General features: G+C 46.1%; 1 long non-coding RNA gene across 1 annotated transcript; it reads right to left on the minus strand.

The window, feature by feature from the left end:
* Positions 1-3,906: 3,906 nt before the first annotated feature.
* LOC122687818 lies at positions 3,907-14,090 on the minus strand. The gene is made up of 3 exons (XR_006339238.1): positions 13,933-14,090; positions 4,568-4,572; positions 3,907-3,916 (listed from the first exon to the last, which is right to left on the minus strand). It is a non-coding gene; the product is annotated as an uncharacterized LOC122687818 (long non-coding RNA).
* Between the last annotated feature and the right edge of the window lie 5,279 nt (positions 14,091-19,369).

Here is a 19,369-nt window from a genome sequence, read left to right on the forward strand (position 1 = left end):
GGTATGCTCTTAGTGTGGGAATGGTGAGTGACCTTCAGAGTATTGCTGACACTCTTCAAGTGCGTGGCATACTGTATGTTTACACATTTTAGTAAGTATCTGAGGGCTGCGTTACCATCTTATTTTTGGTGGGATCCCTTTCCAAGAAGATAAAAACACAAAGTTATGAAATTTTAATGTGTTTCTGAAAGACATTATCTGAGAACTCCACAATGGCCCATCTCAGAGGGCACAATGGCTGGCTGTAAATGTCAGCCCAAGAGAGATGTTTAAAGTCTCTGATCTCAGCTTCCAAGTTGCAGCATAAAATTTCTGTTTATAACAAACTCTTGAAATCTGGCCTTGTCCTTCAGCTTAACAAGCAAGTAAATAGGAGGGACAAAGTGAGGGAAAAGCAGTGCAGAAGACAGAATACTTTCCTGGTAGTATATTTTGGGGATTCCTGGTTGGACTGAATTATTTCCTCCCCCGGATAGTGATTTCAAGACTTTCTTCCAAAAACAGACATTTTTGTTCTTTCTGCAGGTTGGGAACACAGTAGTAGAATGCTAAACTTGTGTGACTGAAATAAATTGTCTTATTCCCATGCCAGAGGTATGCTCTGGTAGGAACTTCTGCTGTTTAAGGAGGAACTGAAGGACTCATGTTTGATGGAACTTCCTGAATTAAGTAAACTGAAGAATTCACATTTAATGGATCATCCCTGAATTAAATTGGAAATCTGAGGCCTCATTCTATCATTTTCTTTATTCATTGACTATTCTGTCAAAGTCTATTGGATACCTGCTGTGTGCTAGGAATTGTACTGGTAGCTGAGGCCATGGAACCAAAGTCTCCTCTCTTACTCAAGTTGAGTGAATGAGGATGTCTTCCCAGTGAAGGCCATGTGTGAGCTGAGACTATAAAAGCTAGTATGAATCAGGCAGGGAAAGTCAGAGGACAAGTAGCGTAAGTGTGTTTCAGTGTGAGGAGAACAAAATATGCCAGAAAGAAGACTGACACTGTGTCAGGGGTTAGTGTGAGAACCAGGCTGAGATAAGATGAAACTCGAGAAAGTGTGGCCAATGGATGAAGGACCTGAGACACTAGGGAATTTGTCCTTCGTCCTTTTAACAGAGAAACACTGAGAATTTTACATGGAGGTGTGACGAGGGATGGGAACACAGAGAGACTGGAAACTCAGAGGCCATTGAGATTATCAGCAACGACCATGGCTGCTTCGGAAAGCAGTTTGCTGTCTCTTGTGAAGTTAAGCACACGTTTACCATGTGGAAACCCATATGCCAATGGAAACACAGATGTCCTTCCACAAAGGGACACAAAACCTCGGTGACTTTTCATACTGTAACACACACACACACACACACACACACGCTCAAAGCTCTTTCCCCCAGTTCATACATCTGTAGACACATATTAACAGGTTGGCTCTCCTGGGGCTCAGTGCTAAAGAATCTGCCTGCCAATGCAGGAGACACAGGAGATGCGGGCTCGATTCCTGGGTCAGAAAGATTTCCTGAAAAAGGAAAGGACGACCCACTCCAGTGTTCTTGCCTGGAAAATCGCACGGACTGAGGAGCCTGGCGCCAGGCTTCTCAGTCCATGGCATCACAGAAGAGTCAGACGTGATTTAGCAACTAAACCCCACCACCAACAGAATTAGGTTGTGGAGAACTTCCATTTCAATAGTTACAGGAGCAGGGACTGAGACCTAGGAAAGGAAAGGCCTGTCCAGAGTTAGTCAGCTAACGAGTGGTGTGACCAGACTTCCAACTGAAATCTTCCCATCCAGTTCATGACCTCATGCACCCAGAAAGACCCATGGGACCCGAGTGAGCAGCGGCTCTTATTAAACAGGCCCCCGCGGCGGGGAGAATCCCTCGCGGCTGTGGATGCCCGATGCTGAGCTAGACTCGGCAGCAGTGTTTCTTCCGACTCTTGCATTCTCCAGGCAGGATGACGCACCCGTGGGTGTTTTGATACTTGCAGGCACCACCCATTTTCTCACATTCAAGGTTGTTCTTTTTTTCTTTCCCTATAAAGGAAGGGGAGGTGAAAAAGAAACAAATAAATAAGGCAAGTGTAACTAGAGCTACCAGAATTCATCTTGGATAGCAAGGACTCCAAATGACGGTCCACAGGGACGCAAGTGGCACTCTCCTTGCGACCTACAGGCTTAGAATGTTTTCCCACATTTCTAAAAATTGTAGAAAGGCTGAGAAGGGGCCATAAATTGTTCTATAGGAAGGTGATCGTGCTCATTCATTTAAACACGTCTATGGGGCTTCCCTCAGGCTTCCCTGATGGCTAAGCTGGTAAAAAATACACCAGCCAAGGCAGGAGACACAGGAGATGCAGGTTCGATCCCTGGTTCAGAAAGATCCCCTGGAGAAGGGAATGGCAGCCTACTCCAGTATCCTTGCCTGGAGAACCCCATGGACAGAGGAGCCTGATGGGCGGCAGTCCATGGGGTCGCAAAGAGTGGACCACAACTGAGTGACTAAACAACCGGACCTGCTTGGTTAATGAATTCTGAGCAGAACTGACGTTTCCCTTCAGGGCTGGGGCCCTTAATAGCCAGCATGAGAGTCCTGAGAGCACCTTCCTCGGACACAGGACCAGCAGCGCCCACCGTGGTGGCTGCTCCTCTGGGATGGGGTCTGATCAGAGCACCTGGGCCCTCACAGGTTGGCGTCATTTGAGCAAGAATTAACTTTGGCTTTTTTAAGACGCTCAGATCTGGACGCACTGTCACCACAGCACAGCCTGGAGCAGGCTGTCCCCTGAGGAGGGCTGCAGGGAAAATGCAGGACACCCAGGTTAGCTTGGATTTCAGGTGATCAACAATCTTATAGGATAAATATGTCTCCAGTGTTGGACTCATACTCAAGCTAAAGTCTTTGTTGATTTTATATAATTCAGCAAGTAAATTAGTTTTCTGGGATTGTTGAATATTTCATAAAAACAAGGTCTTTGGAGTCAAACATGCTTGGGCTTGAGTTAAAAGTGCTCCTTACAGTCAATCTGCCCTCCTTTGAACAAATTACTTCATTTCTTAATCCCATCTTGTAAAATGGCCTACCCAATAAATATTGCTATGAGGACTATATTTGGGATAAGACATTAAAAGTTTTGTTGTTTTGGTTAAAGAGGAAGTGGTCAATATCATTTACTATTATTATTAGTGTTACTGTTAGTCACATGGAAATGATTTGTAAGCTGTAAAGTCCCCTGTAAATGTTTTCTATCACCATTACAATTTATGGGTTTACTACCGACTTGTTAAGGGCAATCACGTGAGGCTATTTTTCACTTCTTTAAGCTTCTCTTTAGTTATTTGTAAAATGGAGCATGTCGTATATGCTATGCTTCTCTCAGACGTGATATTATTCCGTTTAGCACATCACTGGATGATGAATCAACTTGACCTTCCCTACTCCCGGCTCCAAGGTCATCCACCAGATCACCCGACCAGTTGCATCTGCCACTTACCCACTGTTGTCTGCATAAGACACACAAGTAAGAGGAAGAGAAGGTAGAGTAGCTTCATGATGGGGAAGGAGTTTTCGGAATTCCAAGCAGAACCAGTGTCTCGTGGCACACCTGAATCGGGGCAGGTGATCTGGGAAAGAGTTGGAAAACTTCAGCTGGAAAGAAAGTGCTTTTATTCCTACTAGAGATGTTCAGCTGGCGCTGGGCCTAATTTGAGGATGTTTCATCATCTATGGACACACGGTCCAAGCATTTGCCTGTTGTAAAGGAAGAGGTTTGCAGCAAGTCAGGGTTTCCACATTGATTCTCACTTCTGCTTATGGCTCTGAGGTTTGGTGCATTTTTTGGAGAAAAATCATTAAAAATTGAATTCTGTTAGCAAATTATTCATTTCTGTTTTCACCTTTATTTCATGTCTCTGCATCTGTCCATTTTTCCTTTCAGAATAAACACCCTCAATCCATGGGATCGCAGAGTTGGACACGACTGATTGGCTGAACAACAACAACCCACCACACATACACCTTTTACAACCGAAAAAGGAGAAGGAATTTTGGAAATTAAAATTATCTTTTTTTCACTCTCAACTTTTTTTTTTTTTGGCTATCATTTACAGAGAGAATTGATCCATCCTAAGCAAGCTCTTGCATAGACTACAGTCAGGTGAGACTTTATGGGCTAGAGTATTTCTTAATACAGGTAATTCACCAATGTATTCGTGAGTGAAAGCACCAAAGGATACCAGATAAGGGGCTTCCCAGGTGGCCCTAGTGATAAAGAGCCCACCTGCCCATGCAGGAGATGCAGTTTTGATCCCTGGGTTGGGAAGATCCCCTGGAGAAGGGAATGGCAACCCACTCCAGTATTCTTGCCTGGAGAATCCCATGGACAGAGGAGCCTGGTGGGCTACAGTCCATGGGGTCACAAAGAGTTGGACATGATTGAAGTGACTTAGCACACACGCATACCATGTAAATCATTGATATTTTTCTCCATCTCTTCCTTCTCTCCACATAGTTTTGCTTTACAGTGTTCATCTCTCTCTTTTTCTTTATATGTAAATCTCCAAAGTAACAAATCCTGTTTTATTATCTCACATTCTCAGCACCTAGAACAGTGCTTGGCATAGAGCAGGTGATCAAACATTTGTTTCTATGAATAGATATTAGTATGGAAGAGTCAACATATGGGTGAATGAGTAAATGGATGAATGGAGGGAATCAGGGAGGGAAGGAGGGAAGGAGAAAAGGAAGGAAGGCTTGGACATAATCCTTAGGGTTTTGAAGGTCTGGAGAGAGCCCATTAAGTTGCTTTATCCCAAAGTGTTTCTGAGCACAAGCACCCACTCACCCATTCCCAACATAACAGGTCAAAGTTTGTCATAATACACCATGGTCTCTAGCCTTCACTCACCCACCTCTCTTCCATCTTACATGAACTATATGTTCTGACATTTTTCTCTCTGTCCTGAGGCAACTTAGCAATAAAATGTTTTCACTTTTAATCTTTTGATCAACATTTCAATCTTTCACTAAGTGGAGATCTATTTTAGTTTAGTGACCTCAACCTAAAAATAGAATGAGTGTTTGCAGTAAGCTGTTTCAATAAGTCTTACCTAATTCTACAGAATAGCTGTGAGGGTTTTACTTCCTTGACAGTACTTCTATAATAATAGAAAAGGAAGTATAGACTAAAAACAATTGGGCACATTTCTCTCTTGTACTCTTATACTGAAAGCGATCCTTTACACTGACTCCCTAAATATTACGCATCTATTCCCACCCCTTCTTCAACCACAGATGTCTCTCTCTCTCTCCTGAAAACCTACCTTGCAGTTGGTTCCTCCGCCCTTCTCAGGTGGACTGCGGCCCGTCCACTCAGGCAGAGACACCCAAGAGCCCCTGTGCATTGCCACACAGTGAGGGGCCAGGTCAACAAAGGGCAGAGGAAGGGCTGAGTGAGGTCACACAGGATGCCTCATGATCCCTGTTGGCAGAAGTCATCCTGGGGGGGTTGGGGGACCAGCCTGACTCGATGGCATTGTTGCCACCGAAATCTTAGTTTTCTCTGCCCACTGGAGCCAAATAAAATTTGCAGAGACAGAGTCTGGAGGAAACAGAAAGATGGCTTTAATCATCAAGAAGGGAGAACACGGTATGCTCCTGCCTCAAGGACCCTGTCTCCCCTCCATCAGGAATCCAGGGGATCATACAGTCGGGGCTCACAGTCAGAGGTAGGACATAAGGGACAAAATGTATAGGGGTCCTGAATTCTCTCTTTTTGCACTGTTTGGAAACAGTCAATAGGCCACTGTCAGGTAGCTAGGTATTTGGGTCTGGCAGTTGGTCCTGGTGGTTGGGTCCATTGTCTTTTGGGGATTTCCTGGTGACTTTCTTCCTGTAATACAAAAGGGGGAAAGCAAACTACTAGGGGGTAGCTTCCAAACACAGTGTACCGTAAAGTTAAGCATCAACATGAGGTTAAAATAGAGCAAAGAGAGGTAACAAACTACAAGGGGTGGTTTATGATGCCATAATGTTAAGTATCAGGATGTGCCTAGAATAAGTTAAAGGCTAATAGATACAGAATGTGGCTCCTGCAGAGTTAGAAGGCAACAGGTACAGATGTAGTTTGCATAATAGGTTAGTCTTCTGAAAAGAAGAGACTTAGTTATCAATGCAGACTGTTGATTGCTAGCAAAGTAATGCTCAAAATCCTTCAAGCTAGGCTTCAACATTATGTGAACTGAGAGCTTCCAAATGTACAAGCTAGATTTAGAAAAGGCAGAGGAACCAGAGATCAAATTGCCAACATCTGTTGGACCATAGAAAAAGCAAGACAATTCCAGAAAACATCTACTTCTGCTTCATTGACTATGCTAAAGCCTTTGACTGTGTGGATCACAATAAACTGGAAAATTCTGAAAGGGATGGGAATACCAGACCACCTGACCTTCCCCCATGCAAAACCTGTATGCAGGTCAAGAAGCAACAGTTAGACCCGGACATGGAAAAACAGATTGGTTCCAACTGGGAAAGTAGTAAGTCAAGGCTGTATATTGTCACACTGCTTATTTAACTTATATGCAGAGTACATCATGTGAAATGCCAGGCTGGATGAAGCACAAGCTGGATCAAGATTGCCGGAAGAAATATCAGTAACCTCAGATATGCAGATGATACCAGTCTTATGACAGAAAGTGAAGAGGAACTAAAGAGCCTCTTGATGAAGGTGAAAGCGAAGAGTGGAAAAAGCTGACTTAAAACTCGACATTCAAAAATCTAAAATCATGGCATATGATACCATCATTTCGTGGCCAATAGATGGGGAAACAGTGGAAACAGTGAAAGACTAAATTCTTGCACTCCAAAATCACTGCAGATGGTGACTGCAGCCATGAAATTAAAAGATGCTTGCTCCTTGTAAGAAAAGCTATGACCAACCTAGACAGCTTATTAAAAAGTAGAAACATTACTTTGCTGAAAAATATCTGACTATTCAAAGCTATGGTTTTTCCAGTAGCCATGTATGCATGTGAGAATTGGACCATAAAGAAGGATGAGTGATGAAGAACTGATGCTTTTGAACTGTGGTTTTAGAAAAGACTCTTGAGAGTCCCTTGGGAAGCAAGGAGATCCAACCAGTCCATCCTAAAGGAAATCAGTCCTGAATATTCATTGGAAGGGCTGATCCTGAAACTGAAACTCCAGTACTTCGGCCACCTGATTCGAAGAGCCAATTCATTTAGAAAAGACCCAAATGCTGGGAAAGATTGAAGTCAGCAGAAGAAGGGGATGACAGAGGATGAGATGGTTGGATGGCATCACCGACTCAATGGACATGAGTCTGAGCAACTTCTAAGAGATGAAGGAGAGGGAAGTGTGGTGTGCTGCCATCCATGGGGTCACAGAGAGTTGGACAGGACTGAGTGACTAAACAAAAATAAGGAAGTAGGGAAAGACTCAAAAGGAAAAAGAGGAAGAAAAAAGAAAACAAAACTTTTCTTAATTCACTGCAACAGGATCAATTCCCCTATAGGGATGAGAGGAAGTGGGAGCTGCCACTTTTCAGCAAAAGGGTTTTGCTGAAAAAATAAGCACTAAAAAGACCGTGCTAATGTTTGCAATGTCATGAACCTCCGTCCATAGTTCAACAGGCACTCTGTCTATCAGATCTAATCCCTTGAATCTATTTCTCACTTCCATTGTATAATCGTAAGGGATTTGATTTAGGTCATACCTGAATGGTCTAGTGGTAGTCCCTACTTTCTTCAACTGAAGTCTGAATTTTACAATAAGGAGTTCATGATCTGAGCCACAGTCAGCTCCCAGTCTTGTTTTTGCTGACTGTAGAGAGCTTCTCCATCTTTGGCTGCAAAGAATATAATCAGTCTGATTTCAGTGTTGACCATCTGGTGATGTCCATGTGTAGAGTCTTCTCTTGTGTTGTTGGAAGAGGGTGTTTGCTATGACCGTGCATTCTCTTGGCAGAACTCTATTAGCCTGCTTCATTCCATACTCCAAGGCCAAATTCGCCTGTTACTCCAGGTGTTTCTTGACTTCCTACTTTTGCATTCCAGTCCCCTATGATGAAAAAGATATCTTTTTTGGGTGTTAGTTCTAGAAGGTCTTGTCAGTCTCCATAGAACCGTTCAACTTTAGCTTCTTCAGCTTTACTGGATGGGCATAGGCTTGGATTACTGTGATGTTGAATGGTTTGCCTTGGAAACGAACAGAGAACATTTTGTCGTTTTTGGGATTGCATCCGAGTATTTCATTTCAGACTCTTTTGTTGACTATGAGGGCTACTCCATTTCTTCTAAGGGAGTCTTGCCCACAGTAGTAGATATAATGTCATCTGAATTAAATTCACCCATTCCAGTGCATTTTAGTTTGCTGATTTCTAAAATGTCAACATTCACTCTTGCCATCTCCTGTTTGACCACTTCCAATTTGCTTTGATTCACGGACCTAACATTCCAGGTTCCTATGCAATATTGCTCTTTACAGCATTGGACTTTGCTTCTATCACCAGTCACATCCACAACTGGGTGTTGTTTTTGCTTTGGCTCTTTCTCTTCATTCTTTCTGGAGTTATTTCTCCACTGATCTCCAGTAACATATTGGGCACCTACCGACCTGGGGAGTATAAGAGATGGGAATACCAGACCACCTGACCTGCCTTTTGAGAAATCTGTATGCAGGTCAGGAAGAAACAGTTAGAACTGGACATGGAACAAAAGACTGGTTCCAAATAGGGAAAGGAGTACGTCAAGGCTGTATATTGTCACCCTGATTATTTAACTTATATGCAGAGTATGTCATGTGAAATGCTGGACTGGATGAAGCACAAGCTGGAATCAAGATTGCCAGAAGAAATATTAATAATCTCAGCTATGCAGATGACACCACCCTTATGACAGAAAGCAAAGAAGAACTAAAGAGCCTCTTGATGAAAGTGAAAGAGGAGAGAGAAAAAGTTGGCTTAAAATTCAACATTCAGAAAACTAAGATCATGGCACCTGGTCCCATCACTTCATCGCAAATAGATGGAGAAACAGTGGAAGCAGTGAGAGGCTTTATTTTTCTGGGCTCCAAAATCACTGCAGATGGTGACTGCAGCCATGAAATTAAAAGAAGCTTGTTACTTGTAAGAAAAGCTATGACCAACCTAGACAGCTTATTAAAAAGCAGAGACATATCTTTGCCAGCAAAGGTCCGTCTAGTCAAATCTCTGATTTTTCCAGTGGTCATGTATGGATGTGAGAGTTGAACCATAAAGAAAGCTGAGCACCGAAGAACTGATGCCTTTGAACTGTGGTGTTGGAGAAGACTCTTGAGAGTCTCTTAGACTGCAAGGAGATCCAACCAGTCCATCCTAAAGGAAATCAGTCATGAATATTCATTGGAAGGATTGATGCTGAAGCTGAAACTTCAATCCTTTGGCCACCTGATGCAAAGAAGTGACTCATTTGAAAAGTCCCTGATGCTAGGAAAGATTGAAGATAGGAGGAGAAGGGGATGACAGAGGATGAGATGGTTGGATGGCATCACTGACTTGATGGACATGAGTTTGAGTAACCTCTGGGAGTTATTGATGGACAGGGAGGCCTTGTGTGCTGCAGTCCATGGGGTCCCAAAGAGTCAGACATGACTGGGCAACTGAACTGAACTGTAGCATATGGGATCTTAGTTTCCTGACCAGGGATTGAACCCATGCTCCTGCATTGGCAGCTGGAGTTTTAACCACTGGACCACCAGGTAAGTCCCTGCTTTTAGTTTTTGTAGCTGCAGTAGACAGGGGCAAGAGGTGGAGGTGGTTTGGGTCTCACCCCTGAGTAAGCACAAGAAATGAGACCCAGGCCCAGGTGAAATAATAACTGGCCTTGGACCAAAGCATGAGCCCATTTGATTCATGAATCACATGTGAAAACCATCCTCTTCTTGGTGCTGAAATGAGAAGAGCATTTCTCCCAGGCAGGAGTCCAACATGACACCCAGAAATGTTATGGCAATAAAACATCAACAGGAACAACAGATACAAGAATGCAACTTAAAGTTAAGCAGAAATTAAAAACTGAATTCCCAACAAAGAATATGATAAAAAATTTATGTAAACTACCACCAAACCACATTTAATGGCAGATAAACGTTCCATGATAATAAAACAAACTAAAAATAAAGGATAAAAGGGATATAAGATATATGAGGTGTAAGACTGAGTCCCGAATACAACCTTTGAGATGAAAAAGAGTTGGCAGATGCACCACGGGCATTTCTGTGAAAAAAGAAATATAAAGCGGAGTAAAATGTTGACAGCCATTATCATTTTTTTCCTCCATTAAACACACACAGGTTTGTCTCTTTTGAGCTCCTAATTTTAGCCTCATGGAATGAGTTTAAGCTATTGCTGTACTGATTTCCTGTTGCAGCTTAGCAAATTGCCACCAGCTAAGTGGCTTAAAGGAACACATAGTTGTTACTGTGGTTCTGAGGATCCAAAGTCCCAAGGGGGTCTCACTGGCTTCAAATCACGGTGTCATCAGGATGCCGTTCCCTCTGGAGGCTTCCTTCCTTTCCACGCCTAGAGACTGCCTGCCCTCCTTGGCTTATGGCCCGCCTCCATGTCAGTGCAAGCCGGGGCTGGTTTAGTCTCTCAGCCCACGTCTCTGACACTGAGCTGCATCCCTCGTCCACATCTAAGGCTCCTTGTAAGGAGATGGCATTGGGCACAGTCAGTTAATCCATGTCATTTCCTTATCTTAAGGGCCAATGACTAGGTACCATAATTCCACCTGTGCTGGAATTCTCGCTTGTCATGTATCTGCCCTTTCAGGCTATTAAAACAGAAACACCAAAGGCTAGGTGGCCCTTTTTTTGCACTTTAGTTTTTAATTGAAAGATGATTGCTTTACAGAATTTCGAGGTTTTCTGTCATACACCAATAAGAATCATCCAAGGGTTCACCCATGTCCCCTCCCTCCCAAAACCTCATCCCATCTCCTTCCCCATCCCACCCTTCCAGCTGGTCGCAGAGCCCTGTCTGAGTTCCCTGAGGCATACAGCTAATTCCCGCTGGCTATCTATTTTACATGTGGTATTGTAATAGGTGGCTTATTAACAACAGACCTTTACTTTTCAATTTTGGAAGCTAGGGCTCCATGATCAAGACAGAGCAGGTGCCTGGTGGATGGCGGTGTTCTCCCTGTGTCCTCAGAGGGCACAAGGGTGAGCGATCTCTCTGGGAACTCTTTCATAAAGGCCCTCATTGCACCCTTGAGGGTCCCACCCTCATGACCAAATAGCCTCCCAAACACCCTGTCTCCTAACACCATCCCCTTGGTGACCTCAGCTTGCACTGAGGGAAGAGTTAGTGTGAAGACCAGAGAGCTGCTCACACATACCGCCTGCACCAGCCAGGCTCCTGGTTTAACTGGCAAACCCTCTGAAGAAACTGCAGGCAGGCTGAGGTCCGCGTGCTCAGCCTGCCCTGGCGGGATCTGAGTTCCGTGTTGTGTTGTCCTCACTGAATTGTGCTTCCACAGGACTGGTTTTTCCATCGCATTTAGTTGCATCCTATCATGTCCTCACAGAGAGACATGCTTTGTCCATGTCAACTGTGTCATTCAACTGATGACAATTTGTGAAGCAATGTCTCGGCTCAATGCCCGGCACATCCAGGAGTAGGACAAGTCCATGCCTATAGAGACCTTACAGTCCAAAAGGGGACCAGAAGTGTATCCACGTGTGCACAAGGAAGGAGGAAGAAGCATAAATCAAACGGAAGTGAGGGCTGCAGGGGGACAGAGGAGGGGGTTTCCTCCTGAGCAGTGGTCCGGGGTTTCCCTCGGGCCTGGTGTTCTGGTGATTCTGGCCCCTTGGGGTGCATGTTTGAAGGGAGACGAGGGGCAGGCCAGGGTGCCCTGAGCCAGGAAGCAGGAAGGACAGCAGACAGAAGGGCTGGGGAAGGTCAGGCCCCCAAGGAACAGGGGGATCAGAGCACCCACCATGGTCCCCCAATGATCCCCGTAAGGAGCTCAGAGAGCATCCTCAGGGATTTGGGAAATCGCCTGGGATCAGACATCACACAACAACCTCAGTGACCAGTGGGCAATTCTTTAATTTTGAACAAAATTTATTCTGGTTTCAATTTTAGATGCTCTGTCAAGGGTGCAGTTTCTGACTCCTCATATGTCCTGGCCACCTCTTCGCCTTCTTTTATATCCTTCTGCAGCATTTTACTCTGGGCCCGAAACAGGTGCCATCTCTTTCATGCTTCCAGGGCACCTGGAAGACAAATGCCTCTACTAAAACGGCAGCCTACAACCGTTCTTATTCCTTAAGTAAATCCTAAAAAGAGAACGAAGAGGGAAAGAACGTGTCAGCAGGAAAAGCGGCATCTCGAGAAGGGCAGCTGTGTGCCCTCTGAGTGAGGCCCTGGGGCTTTCTGTGCTGAGATGCGGACACGGCCTCGTGACAACAGGATGTGAGTTCAGGACACCGTGGACCAGTTTCCAGACAGACGCTGACCCTGCCAGGGCTCCGGTGGACCCTAACGTTTCCAGAAGCAGAGGCTGAGGGACTGGGGTGTGAGGAGCACAGTTGTGTGCGGGGTCAGCTCCAACAAGAGGGCAAAGACCAGGAAGCTCTGCTACATCCACCTTCTGGCCAGGAGTCAGAAGAGGCCCGCGGGCGTCTATTTTCACCGTCTAGTTTTCCAACACAAGGACTCAGTCAAGTAATGGAGCTGAGATAGGAGGAAAAGATGCAGCTGAAAGTGTAAGAACTGTTTAAAGAGAACTTACTCTCAAAGTAACTTACAACTGAGAGTGATAATGATTCGGGGAAAAAAAGTTTTGTATCATTGTCTCTACTGACTCAGAGCTCTCAGTGCTGGGGCGAGTCAGCCCCTCTCCTCCTCCCTTTGTGGTTTCCTCCTGACCAGTGGCCTTCCCGCTTTCCTCACAGGCTCTCCTCCTCCCTTTGTGGTTTCCTCCTGACCAGCGGCCTTTCCACTTTCCTCACACGCTCTCCTCCTCCCGTTGTGGTTTCCTTCCGACCAGTGGCCTTTCCATCTCCCTCACATGCCTTTTTCCTTCTGACCACAAGTCACCTCTGGTCCCTCTAGTTCCCCCGCCAGGGATTCAACCCGGGCCCTGGGCACTGAGCGGCCGTCATCCTTACACCCCTGGCCTCTCTCCCTGCCACTGTGTAAGAGTTGGGTTACAGTCATAAACAACACTGATGACAAGGGCTTTTCAACTTCATTTTGACATCTAATCAGTTGTCAGGTCTCAGGTTCCGCATCCTCTCTCTCCCTCCTTCCTTTCTTCCTACATATTTTCATCCTATTTCTGGAAATATCAAGGATAAGATGAAAATTAGACATCCGATCCTGCACACTGCCTTGGATTTGCTGCCTCCAGCTGAGGAGGGAGCGTCGCATCATCAGCGACGTGTCCAGGAGGACCTTCCTGCTGAGGAGACTCAGCACCGAGCAGCCCAAGAGCAGCTCCCGAAGCCCAGGCTCCGCCTGACTCTCCTCTGGACTTCTCTGGTTGCCCAGAGCCGCCACCCTTCAAGTAGAAAGATTTATAAAGCCACATACTGCGCTTCTGTCATGGGACAAAATCAGATTTCTTGCTTTTATGAAAAAGAAAAAAAGAGTCACTCATCAGAGGCATCTTCTGTTTCCTCCTCATGACACCAATGAGGAGACGGGCTCAGAAGCTTTGACTCGCTAGAGTGGCTTAGAAACAACCAGGAACTTTGCAGGGCGGTTCTCAGACCGCTCTCGCTACTAAGGACTCAGCGCTGTCTTCTCAGAAGCATCACAGATGGTGGGTTTAGTCTGACCACGTGTAGATGAGGGTAGCAGGACAGAAGGAGGTAGAAACAGGAGAGAGAGCCCGCGGCTCCCCCGGGGCTCCCAGGAGCTCACCTGACCCAGCAGACAGGACCAGGAAGAGGAGCGCGAGGAGCAGGTGATGGAGCCTCATTCTGGCGGCCGGAGCTCTGGGGCTGACGCTGGAGAAGAGGCTGCGCTTGCCGCTTTATAAAGGTCCCAGGTTCCGGGAGGAATTCCGCGCTGGCTGTGGATTTGTTTCTTATGAACTGGTTAACTGAGTCTCTGTCTGTGTGACATGGGAGTGGCCTTTATAGCACAGAGCAGGGTCAGTCACTCTTATTTCAATGAGGCTGTTGAAAACCCCACAAAAAGCTTTCCTGTTACCCTTTTGACCAGATGCTTCTCCCTGGCTGTCAGTTCAGCTGGTGGGCAAGGGTATGGCAAGGCTCAGGGACCTGTCTCCCCTGGCAGGGGCACAGACTTCTTGTTCAACCTTGGCTTACCCGCTCCCCAGCCCCACCCTCACCCCTCCAGGGCTTTGAATCTGCACTCTGGTTTCCTGTGCAGAAGCACAGGGCAACCCACTCCAGTCCTCTTGCCGGAAAATTCCAAGGATGGAGAAGCCTGGTAGGCTACAGTCCATGGGGTCGCAGAGAGTCGGACATGACTGAATGACTTCACTTTCGTTATTTCTTCAGTTCTTTTGGAGAAGGAAATGGCAACCAACTCCAGCCTTCTTGACTGGAGAGTCCCATGGACATAGGGGCCTGGTGTGCTGCAGTCTGTGGGGTTGCAGAGAGGCAGACACAACTAAGCAACTCACACATACACTGTTTTCCTCCAAGGCTGTTTCAGGCCCAAATAGGGACTAACTCGTCCAGAGGCAATTTCACTCCCTGGGCAAGACTTGCTGACTGCCAGCATCCGCAGAGACAGCCATCCTCTTTCTGGCCCCTGGGGCCCTGAGGGAAGAGACCCAGTGGTCCCAACCCTCTCGCCACGCCAGCTAGCCTGTTACGGCTTGGCAGCAACAGTCACCGCCAAAATCTTGGATTTCTCTGCCCACCGGAGCTGAATAAAACTTGTGGAGACAGATTTTGGAGCAAACGGAAAGATGGCTTTAACCCTCAAGCTGGCAGAAGGGAGAACACGGTAGGCTCTTGCCTCATGGAGTCTGTCTCCCCTCCATGGGGAATCAAGGGCATCATACAATTGGCACTCTCAGTCATGGGTTGGAGATACACCACAAAAGGTGTAGGGGTCCTGAATGCTCTCTTTTTGCACTGTTTGGAAACCGTCAATAGGCCAGAGTCAGGTAGCTGGTTTTGGGTCTGGCAGTTGGTCCTGGTGTTTGGGTCCATTGTCCTTTGGGGATTTCCTGGCGACGTTCTTCCTTAATACAGAAGGGGGAAAGCAAACCGCTAGGGGTTGGCTTCCAAAGAGAGTGTACCGTAAAGTTAAGCATCAACATGAGCTACCACAGAGCAAAGGAAGGGAAATTAAACTACAAGGGGAGGTTTATGATGCCATAGAGTTAAGTATCAGGATGTGGCTAGACTAAATTAAAGGATAACAGATGCAGATGTGACTCCTGTAGAAATGGAGGGCAATAGCTGCTGATGTAGTTTGCATTATCAGTTAGTCTTGTGATAAGAAGATACTTGTTATCCGTGCAGACTGTAGGTTAGGAACAGTTAAAGTGGAGAAAGATGCAAAAGGGAAAAAAGAAAGGGAAAAAAACCTTTTCTTAATTCACTGCAAGACAATCACATGCCAGTCTCATAGAAAATCAGTGGGACACGTGATGGGCAGATGGGTGCTTCGTTTCCTTTCATCAGAGACAGAGTGGGAGGATGATACTGGCACTGAACGCATCTCCCCAGCCTAATATCATAAAGGCCCAGCAGTGGGGATCCCTTCACTGGGTTAAGAGGGACCTCCATCACTAAGTAACAGCCCTCATTTAGTAACATCCATCCATCTCAGTGCTGGAGAGACACTGACCCGGCTTTTCAGAAATGCTAAACCTAGGATGGAGCTTGCCATGCAGCTCTGAGTAGAACTCCAAGCCCTTTCGAAATGTGGGTACCCCGGGTGGACCCGGTCCTGAAGGAGCCTCCAGAAGTTCAGTCCTGTTCAGGTTCCCCGCTGTGGCTCAGCATCTCACCTCTCAGGCTCGGCAAAGCCATGGAGGCTGCCTCGAACAGACAGAGTCCCTAGCTGGCACCACGGCATGGGATTTTTCTGATGGAAAATAAGTTGTCTTGAACATGATTCCTTCTGCTTTAGCTCTACATGATATTTGAGAGAGGTAGACATCATCTACTTATATATATATCATTATCTATACAGATCCAACCAGTCCATCCTAAAGGAGATCAGTCCCGTGTGTTCATTGGAAGGACTGATGTTGAAGCTGAAACTCCAATATTTGGCCACCTCATGTAAAGAGTTGACTCACTGGAAAAGACTCTGATGCTGGGAGGGATTGGGGCAGGAGGAGACGGGGATGACAGAGGATGAGATGGCTGGATGGCATCACCAGCTTGATGATGTGAGTTTGGGTGAACTCCGGGAGTTGGTGATGGAGAGGGAGGCCTGGCATGCTGTGATTCATGGGGTTGCAAACAGTCAGACACGACTGAGTGACTGAACTGAACTGAACTGATACATATATATATATATCTGTTTACTTATGGACCTTGAAGTCAAAGTCTATGTTGCAGGGTTAATTTACATGCATGCTCTAATACTACACTGGAGAAAGAAGTGAGACTAAATGGTTGTCTGCAGTGGCTCATCATTGAAAATGCTGTTTTTCAGGGAACTCTGCTTAATGTTATGTGACAGCTTGGATGGGAAGGGAGTTTGGGGGAAAATGGATACATGTATATGCATGGCTGTGTCTCTTTGCTGTCCACCTGAAACCATCACAACATTATTAGTCAGTTATACTCCAAAGATTTTTTAAATGTAATTTTTAAAAATGCTGTTTTCTGGGACTTCTTTGATGGTCCAGTGGGTACGACTCTACTCCGAAGCACAGCAGGTCAGGGAACTAGAACCCACATGCCACAACGATGACCTGCTGTAGCCTAAATAAATAAACAAAATAAAAATTGGTGTGTTTTAATGATCTATGGTTTGCAGCACAGCAGATTTTTTTTCTTTTAAGAAAGATGCAGAGTTTTTTTTTTCTTTTAAGGAAGATGATGCAGTTTTATGTGTAAGACCGGGCATGAGTTTTCACAGAAGGAAGTTTCCAAAAGGTTTGCATGGTGCCATGGTGAGTTTCAAGAGAGTTTCTTGCCACAGTTCCTCACTAGTGGGACATGGCCCTTGTAGGAATTCTCCAATTGCAGTGGCTTATTTTTCCTAGGCAAGATCTAAAGATGACTGCTTTGCAGAGCTGTTAATCTGGAGATAAAGCCCAGGGGCATCTCTGTCCATCAGGGAAGGGTCCTGTTGCTTCAGCAGGGAGGTCAGACACCCAAGAAACCATGGGGTGGCTCACCAGAAACCAGAGATGAGTTAATATAAGATAGAGGGAAGGGTTCATTGTAGGTAAAGTCTAAATGGATTATTAGTTTTCACAGGTTCAAAGCCAAACAAGGCCATGTGGATCATGGTTGCTTCATGCCTGGGCTGAGAGGCAACTCAGGGTCTCACTCTTTAAAGGGAAGATAAATGCTGTGTCTCCAAACCTTTAACCTGTGAGTAGGAAATTGAGGCAGTGTCTTTCCGGGAGAGTGCATCACTTCCTCAGGCAAGAAGGGGTGTCCCAGTCCTACAGATAAGGTTTTGAAGAGCAAAGCCCTTCAATCTATGACTCTACAAACTCAGCTGTTGTCAGCCTGGAACCCTGGGTGTTAATGGGCAGAGGCTGTTGTTCCCAGTTCCCTTCTCCTGTGGATGGGGTGGGTGCCATGGCTTCTGATGGTCACCCGGGTCATACCCCGGTCACACCTGTCCTCAGAAAGGGACCAGGGCTGGGTTAATGCTGTGCTCCTCCACTGACACTTTTAGTAATTTTTTCTTTGAACTTGTCCCACACTTATATTTTGCAATGAGCCTTGCTCAGTAGCTGGCCACTTGTATTCAAGTTATCACTTTGAGTTCCCCTAAACAAAGCCGCCAGGTAGGTATGACCCAAGTTTTATACAAGACGGTCCTGCGGACTAGAAAGCCATGTGTGAGGCCACAGGCAAAACTGACTTAAAAAGTCAATTAAAATTGGCTGCAAATCCAACAAAAATGTGTGTCCAAGGCCTCAGCATGCTAAGTGGCAGTGGTGTAACTTGGAGCAAAATCAGCCTCTCTTCACAGGGTCCTGTGTGCCGCCTGCAGTCAGCACAGCTTCCTGAGAACCTCACCAGGGCATTCTCCTGTAAGGCGAGAGCTCCCATGGCGCTGTCAAAGGCCAGCTATCTGGTGCAGATGAGACCGGAAGTGGGCGGGGCACAACCTCTAAAAGAATGACAGGGACTTCCCTGGTGGTCTGAGTGTTAAGATTCTGCCTTGCAATGCAGGGGATGTGGGTTCAGTCCCTGGCCTGGAAACTAGGATTCCACGTGAAAGAAAGAAAGTGAGGTCGCTCAGTCGTGTCCAACTGTTTGTCACCCCCATGGATCTTGGCCCACCAGGCTCCTCCGTCCATGGCATTGTCCAGGTAAGAATACTGGAGTGGGTTGTCATTTCCTTTTCCACTTACTGTGGGGCAACTAAACCAGTGTGCTGAGATGAATATCCTGCATACCACAACTAAGACTTGAAGTAAATTTTTTTTTAAATCCTTTTGTAATGCAGCAGCTAGGTGACACACCCAGAGGCGCCATGACAGTTCCAGGGCTGACCATAAAGGTCAAAAAGTGGGTGCTGACCCAGTTCCTGGAAATCCCCACTCTTTCCTGAAAATAGCTGACATCCTCGTCCCACTCATCAGCCTATGAAATGACCCACCCCTATAAACACTGACAGGCACATACTCTGGTGCTTGGCTTACCTTCCAGGATGGCCAATGCTCTCTGTGTGGTGTGTTTCCTCTCTGGATTGACCTTCTTTCACTTCACCATGACTCGCTCTTGAATTCCTGCCTATGTGAAGTCACGTACCCACACTGGGTGGCCATCCCAGGGACTCGGACATGACCTGGGTTGTGACCATCCTCTCTCACCCCACTCTCTCCCGCAGCACTGCTGCCATATCCTCCAGCCTCAGAGATCCCTGGAGCATTAGAAGAACACCGTCTTTTCAGTTTGTACATTGTCTCCTTTGCTGTGCAGAAGTTTTCAGTTTGATGGATCCTACCGTCTAGCTTTGTTTTTGTGGCTTGTGCTTTTGGTGGCAAGCTCAAAACCATCCTTGTGGAGACCCATGCCAAAGAATTTTTCTCCTATGCTTTCTTTTAGGAGTTGTGTGGTTTTTGTAAACTTTTAATCTATCTTGTGTTTAATTTTGTCAACCAGAGACGGAACCTGTGCCCACTGCATTGAAAGCTAGGGATCCTAACCACTGGATTGCCAGGGAAATT

This window comes from Cervus elaphus, chromosome 32 (genome assembly GCF_910594005.1).
Source record: "Cervus elaphus chromosome 32, mCerEla1.1, whole genome shotgun sequence".
Taxonomy (NCBI): Eukaryota; Metazoa; Chordata; class Mammalia; order Artiodactyla; family Cervidae; genus Cervus; species Cervus elaphus.